The sequence below is a fragment of the Capsicum annuum genome, chromosome 11 (genome assembly GCF_002878395.1).
Source record: "Capsicum annuum cultivar UCD-10X-F1 chromosome 11, UCD10Xv1.1, whole genome shotgun sequence".
Classification (NCBI taxonomy): Eukaryota; Viridiplantae; Streptophyta; class Magnoliopsida; order Solanales; family Solanaceae; genus Capsicum; species Capsicum annuum.
Window position 1 is genome coordinate 12,609,402 of NC_061121.1, and position 7,346 is coordinate 12,616,747.

Sequence of the window (7,346 nt, forward strand, 5' to 3'; positions counted from 1 at the left end):
TGAATTATATATATATATATATATATATATATATATATATATATATATACACACACACACTCAAGATCGTTAATTTTTTATTTATAAACTTCAAATTTTAAATCCGCTATAAGTTAATTTTGTAAGCATTATTTAATTGCATCTCACCTTTGGTTTCTTTCTTCCTAACTAGTGAAACAAGCCGCGCTTCGCGAGATTGTAAAATATCTTATTAAATATGTGAATTTTGAAATACTTAAATATAAAGAATAAGTTAAAGATTCTTTTTAGTTTTCACTTCTTCTTTCTTCGTCTTTGTCATTCTTCATCCTCTTTAGACTTAGTTGATTTTTCTTCGTCTTTTTATTTTTGAATCTACAAGAATCATGATTGAAAATTATTTGATAATCTTTTCCTATAGAAATTATATATACGATCTAAAGTAATAGCATAAAAAAAATAATTATGGTGGTTATAAAGAATAAGAGAAAAAGATAAAAATATATAAATTTGGAAATTAAAGAAGATAAAGATGTTTATATTTTTTTTTTTCACTTGCCCAATGTCTTTCACCACATCAACAGCTATATTGTTACAATTCTCAAGTATATTGTTGTACATTGAAAATCATTTTTGCAATCACAACACTGTGAAAAATAATTATCATTACAACACAAATAATTTTGAAATAAACTCAAATTTGTTAAGAGGCAACACATACTATCGTTTTTTATATGATGCTAAACTAACAATAACTTAAGATAACACCAGTTGATATATATAACACGATAAATATCACTCAACAAAAGATAATTTTGAAAAAGTTAAACTCTAGATAAAGAGTATGTTAGAAGAAAATTTTGAGAAAATGAAAACTTGGATTTGGAATATGGAAAGACTTTAGTCTGCAATTCAATAAGTACTCAACTTTATTGAACATTATTTCAATTTAACTATCGCAACTTTAATAATTATTACAAAGTTAATTCAATAGTATCAACTTATATAACGTAGTTTTTGTTATTTTTTTTATAAGAGGCTGCAAAAAGAATCATGAAAGAAATAAGAGAAACTAAAAAGTATAATTACTAATACTAATTAAGGATAGAGGTTTTGAAGATGAAAGGTATGAGTTATGAAGATCTCTGTTATAATAAAAAATGAGTAAGATAAGAGATTGTTAAGAAAATGAAAAAAAAAAGGATAATTAGAATTCTTTACCAAAGAGAGGTGTCACATCACTTTGTATATTATAGGTAGGGGTGTTCACTGTTTGGTTAAAATCAAATTGAACCATGAATCAAATCAAACCGATTAAAAAAATCGACATTTGGTTTGGTTTGGTTTTAAATTTTAAAAATGATACTTATTTGGTTTGGTTTTGGTTTTACTCTAAAATAACCGACAAAATAACCAACAAAATAATCAAATCGAACCGATAAAAATTATATATATATATATATAGATAGATAGATAGATAGATAGATAGATATATATAGACAATACCGAATTATCTCCCTGAACTACACTCCAAAAAGTTATAACACACCTCAACTTAAAAAGGATCCTATTACCCCCCCCTTCTCAAACTAAGTAAAAGTATAATTTTGACATCCTTAGTGCCTACGTGGCACAATACACTGAAGTGTCACGTAGGCACACGTGTGTGCCACGTAGGCATCATGTAGGTACTAAGGGTGTCAAAATTACACTTTTAATTAGTTCAGGGGTAGTAGGACCCCCTTTAAGTTGAGGTGTGTCATAACTTTTTTGGGTATAGTTAGGGGGGTAATTGAGTATTTTCTCATATATATATATATATTATTCATGAATAAAAAATAAAAATTTGTTACATTTTAAATTTTAATCATGAATTTAACTTTAATCGTAATACTTTTAGTCATATGTCTTAATCTAGTTGACAGTACGTTATGAGATTCTAAATGATTTTCGCACTTTGAATAATAAATGTTACTAATTGTGAAAATTATCTTGTTGTCTATGAGATTTTACAGGTGAGTTTCATTAGACTATAGATAATCACTAATTTTGAACTTTCTTTTTGGTTCCTATTGAGAAAAAAAATTATGTGTTCACCTTTTTGGGGGGTTATTATATCGTTCTCTTATATGTAGTTTCTAAATAATTTTTGTAGAAGCATTCATATGATGTTGTTCGTGGCTTTGCCTAAGTATAATACTAAATTGACATCTTAGTTTCAAGATTAGGGCATAACACTATGTTTGATTGGATTTTTTTTTTATTTCAAATTTTATCATTAGTTAAAGTTAAAAACCAAAAAATCAAAAAATTAAAAAAATCGAACCAAACCGAACTAAACTGACAAGAATCAAACCGACGGTTATTTTTTTGTGTTGGTTTGATTTAATTTTTGAAATTTAAAAATAGACTAAGTTGGTTTGGTTATGATTTTGACCAATAACCGACCCAAATCAACCCATGAACACCCCTAGTTATAGATAGATATAGATTGGAGCAAAAGAGGTCGCTTGACTACTTGCAAATTGAATAGTAGAAAATGACACTATCAAATCTTTTATATGGAGGAATAAAAATCTGTTTATAGAAAAAAATACAAAACGAAAAAAAAAGTGTAAGTGACCTAAAAATTAATTATCATTATCAATTTGGTTCTTAGCTCTAATAATTAACCGATAAATATACTTATACTCATCTGTAAAATATAAGAAAGACATAAAACTTTCATGCTGTTTATATATTCATCAAAAATAGAGGAAATGAATAATATAGATTATTTATACCGAAATAATATAATTGATATGAGAATATATCCCAAAAAACTGCTTTTATTATAATCATTTCTCTTATCTATTAGAGATGAAAATAAAGCTCTATTTTTGATCCCAAAGCAACATGTTTCCAAAGAGATAACACCAATCAAAATTGCTTATTATCTGTCAAAAACAACAAATCAATGAATCGTCAAATCATACCATTCATGTAAATTTAAATTCATTGAATCAGAGTAAGATTCAAAATAATGCCTTTACATCAAAAAATACATAAAAAGATAAGAATTAAAAAATAATCCAAAGGAACAAAGAGTATTTCTTTTTACTGTAATGGTTATATTAATCTATTGGACCTAATTTCATTGATGTACCTACATCATACGTGAATTACATACTCTTTTGTTGTGTGAACGTTTAAGAATATTTCAAGTACTTGTGCAGGTGGTATATATAAAATGCTAGTCATTAAGATTAAGCCATAACAAAAGACTGTAGAGGTCGCACTGTATTTCTATTGAAAAAAAGTTTGAAGAAGAAGGAGAAATGAAAATGAGCATCCAATAATTCAATAAATTATTGTTATTTATAAATTTATTAAGCCATAAGAATAAATAGAAGGAAGTTGAGAAGACATGTTATTAAGTAGTGAATACAAATAGATTGAGTTTTTTTTTTTTTGTAACTTATGAGATATAATTAGTTATAGTAAGTGTGATATAATTTTTTTAATTAATAAACAAATTGATTAATGAAAAAATGAAGAAAAAAATTTAAAAAATGATAAATATAAATGAAGATCATAGAGAGGCTATGACTATCCTTTTTATATATATATATATATATATATATATTTATATTGATTACTTCAAAGTCATGATTTGCCTTGGCTTCTTATAAATCTCAAATTGTTTGCCCAAAAAACTTCTCATCATTCCCCTAAAAAAGAAAAATTAATTTTAAACAAAGTCCTAGTGAAGATGAGATATGATGGAACGTGAACAGGATACGATTAATGTAAAATTTAATTTATAATTTTTATTTTATTTTCAAAGTCATTTTTCTCATTTATAAGAAATTTTCTTTTTATTATAAATATTTTTTTAATTTTAACCAGTTGAACATGAGAAATTAAAAAAAATCTAGAAACTATTTTCTTTCATACCAAACATACCCTCGAGAAGTGTGTGCGAAATAACAAAGCAACAAGTTAAAGGACTTCAAAATTAAGTGGTAAAAAATATCAATAGAAAATTCTGCTATATTTAGGCTGAACATTTTGCAAAGAGAAATATAATCAAAGTTCCTATGAAAACGATCTTTTACAGAAATATGGAGTAAGAATATGTACGATAAAACCTTATAATTTAATTTTTTCCTTAAATTTTACGAACAACAAAAATTTTAATACACCGCTAATTTTCGTTTGTTACAACCAATGATATGTATGGTGATTTTTCCCTTGAATTTGGGGAACTCAATCAATTGTAGGGGTCCATAAAAGGCCCCCTTATTGTGTTTTTTCTCTTTTAGACCTTATCCAAATCTAATCCATAATTGTCCTTTCATTTCATTAATATGACTCTTGAGAACGTGAAGCCTATTACTCCGAATCTCGATTAATTCAGATTCATTATGGATGAAGTCATCAATATAACAATAACAATAATAATAACAATAAAAACATCATATCAATATATTTTTATAAAGTCAGATGGAAGATAGAATGTATGCAGTCCGTACCACTGATGAGAGATAAGAGGTTGTTTCCGATAGATCTGCGACTCAAGATAACAATAATCTAGAAAAAAAACGTAATATAAAAGTAAGGAACAATAAATAGCAACCAAATAACAAATAGTAACATGAACAAGACTACCACAAATAATAACCTGAGTCCCAACTAATTCATATGCATTTCAGATAAGGAGTAACTAAAATGTAAAATGCTCCCTATTACAAGAGTTTTCATTCCCAGAGCCCGAATTTAAGATCGCTAACTAAAAATTAAGAGATCCCAACTATTTTACCATTTATGTCAAAAGTCCCTAGTTAACAACCTCCTAGTCTTGTATCAACTAGTGATTTTTTGTTTTGTTCGGTATAACTATTTGTTATTCAGAATCTGGGGACGGATTAGTTAAAATTTACTACGTATGGAGCTTATAAGTGGAAAAACGCTTTCTACAAGAGTTTCTCTATTTTGAAGGTTCGTATTTAAAACGTTTGATTAAAAATGAATAAAACACATCCACTCCACTACATTCCTCGGTGATATCAACCTATGATTTCATATTACCTAAATTTGATTTATTTTCCCATTTCCATCATCAATGTACGATATAATCGATGAGAACTCACATTTTTAATGTACTTGAATTAATTCAGATAGGATTAGTCAAAGCCATTTTATTCATTACTTTTTTTTTTTTTTCACAATATTCACGTTTTTTTGATTCTTTGTAAAGTGTACTTTGTTTTTTTTTTTAATCTGATGTTTGATATTGTATTCAGACTCGATTAAATCTGAATTCACGCATTGCAAATCTCGTTTCTGGAGACAACAGTTTCAGTACCGACGGAATCAGAATTTTTATTAAAAGGGTTCAAAATCTAAAAATGTAACATACAAACTAGCCGAGGCCGGTTCAACATCTACTATATATACATGAAAAATAATTTTAACTATGTATAAATAGTGTAATTTCCGCCGATGAACCCACTGATGACCTAAAGGTGGTTTCGCCCATGCTTCCAATAGGATATTTTTCGTAACCAGAGGCTCAAACTCAAAACTTATACTCCCTCCGTTTCATAATAAATGAATTGTTAGATTTTGACACACCGATTAAGGAAAAAACATTAAAGACATAAATTTAACACAACTTTTCATTTTTATCCCAAAAAAGAAAAAGTTGATATTGTAATACTTTTTCAAAAGTTAATTGATTGTCAAATCATAAGGGTAAATTTGAAAAAAAAAATTCAATGATTCACTTATTTTGAAACATCAATAAATATTTCAATAATTCACTCATTCCAAAACAAAGGGAGTAATTAATAATGAACGAATTTCGAACTATCCCACCACAGCTTACGTTGATAAAGAGAATAAATTACTAACAAAATATAAAGAGAAGCAAAAAAGAAATGAATAAAGAATGGTGGAGAAGTCCAAGAAAATGATAGGTATTGGTGGTTGAGCATTTCTTTGAGATATTTTGGATCAAATACTGCTCAACAATCAAAATTATGTGGTCCATCTAAGTTTCTTTGTCTTTCCATAGTTTTTATTTATTTATTTTTATTATTTTTGTTTTTATTTATATTTTACGATGCACCCACATGATACGGTGGGGAAAAAGAAAGAAAGAACCATTGATAGAACTTAAATAGAGATATATAATGAAGTTGAAATGATTAAATCGTGACAAAGAATATGTTTTCGTGGTTCATTTTTCTTTACTGAGTTATCAATAGTTGTCGACGTAAGAAATTAAAAGAAAGTGAATTTTAAACTAAAAATATGGTATCTTCACAAATAAACTTGGGATAATGTCAATATAGGGATGGAGAGGATAACTCCATCTTTAATTATTGCATTCGAGTCTTGGATATTGAAAAATCGGGTAATTAGAACCCAAACGTGTCGATCAACTAGTTTAGAAAATATGTTTAAAATGTATAGGCTATGTATACTTTATACTAAATATACGCATATCATACAACAACATACATACTTATACATCGACTAGTCGTTTGAACGATAAATATTTGTAACTTTCCGTTGGAAGATTGTGATAGGATATTCTTTCTCCTTTAATGGGCCTTACAAGGCATGAATGCAGATCTGTCATTTCTCCGATACGAATACGAAATACCATATAAAAAATTAGCGGGGTCGGGTTGTGTGTGTGTGGGGTTGGGTTGGGTTGGGGGGGTCCTCTTTAAATTTGAGTGATAGGGTTGGGTATCTAATAAAGGAGTGGTCAATTAGTGTGGAAAGGAAGGTCTACTTCATTTGATAAGATAGAGAATAAATAACTTATTGGCTTGTGGACCATTATTCTAATGTTGTCTTGCTACTTAGTCCTTAGCTAATATACACCTACTTTCAACTTTCTAAATATGGACATTTCCTCTTTCTTTGATTTTGATTTTTTGTTTCATATGTAATCTTTTTTGTTTCTCTCCTTATCCTATTCTTGGTTTTCTATCTTATCATACTTTAAGCAACCGAGAGACGTTTACATCAACATATCCGGTGTATTTCCATAAATGGAGTCTGAAAAGGAAGATAGGATATACACAAACCTTACTCCTGTATTTGTGTGGTAAAGAGGTTTCCGATAGAAACGGAGAAACACTTGATCTCAACACATCATCCATGGGCCAAATATAGCCTTAAGCCCATTGGGCCCAATACATCATTCTGATTGGGCTAAGATCGTCGACGATGCATTATGGAAGATTTGCACAAATAGAATCATTCTATGCCACTGTTTAAGTTTTGACCTCTAATTTTAGATAAGTCTTGCAAAAATAGCCCCACGCATGCCCTGCGCGGTTTCTAGGATGACTTGTGGTTATTCATAA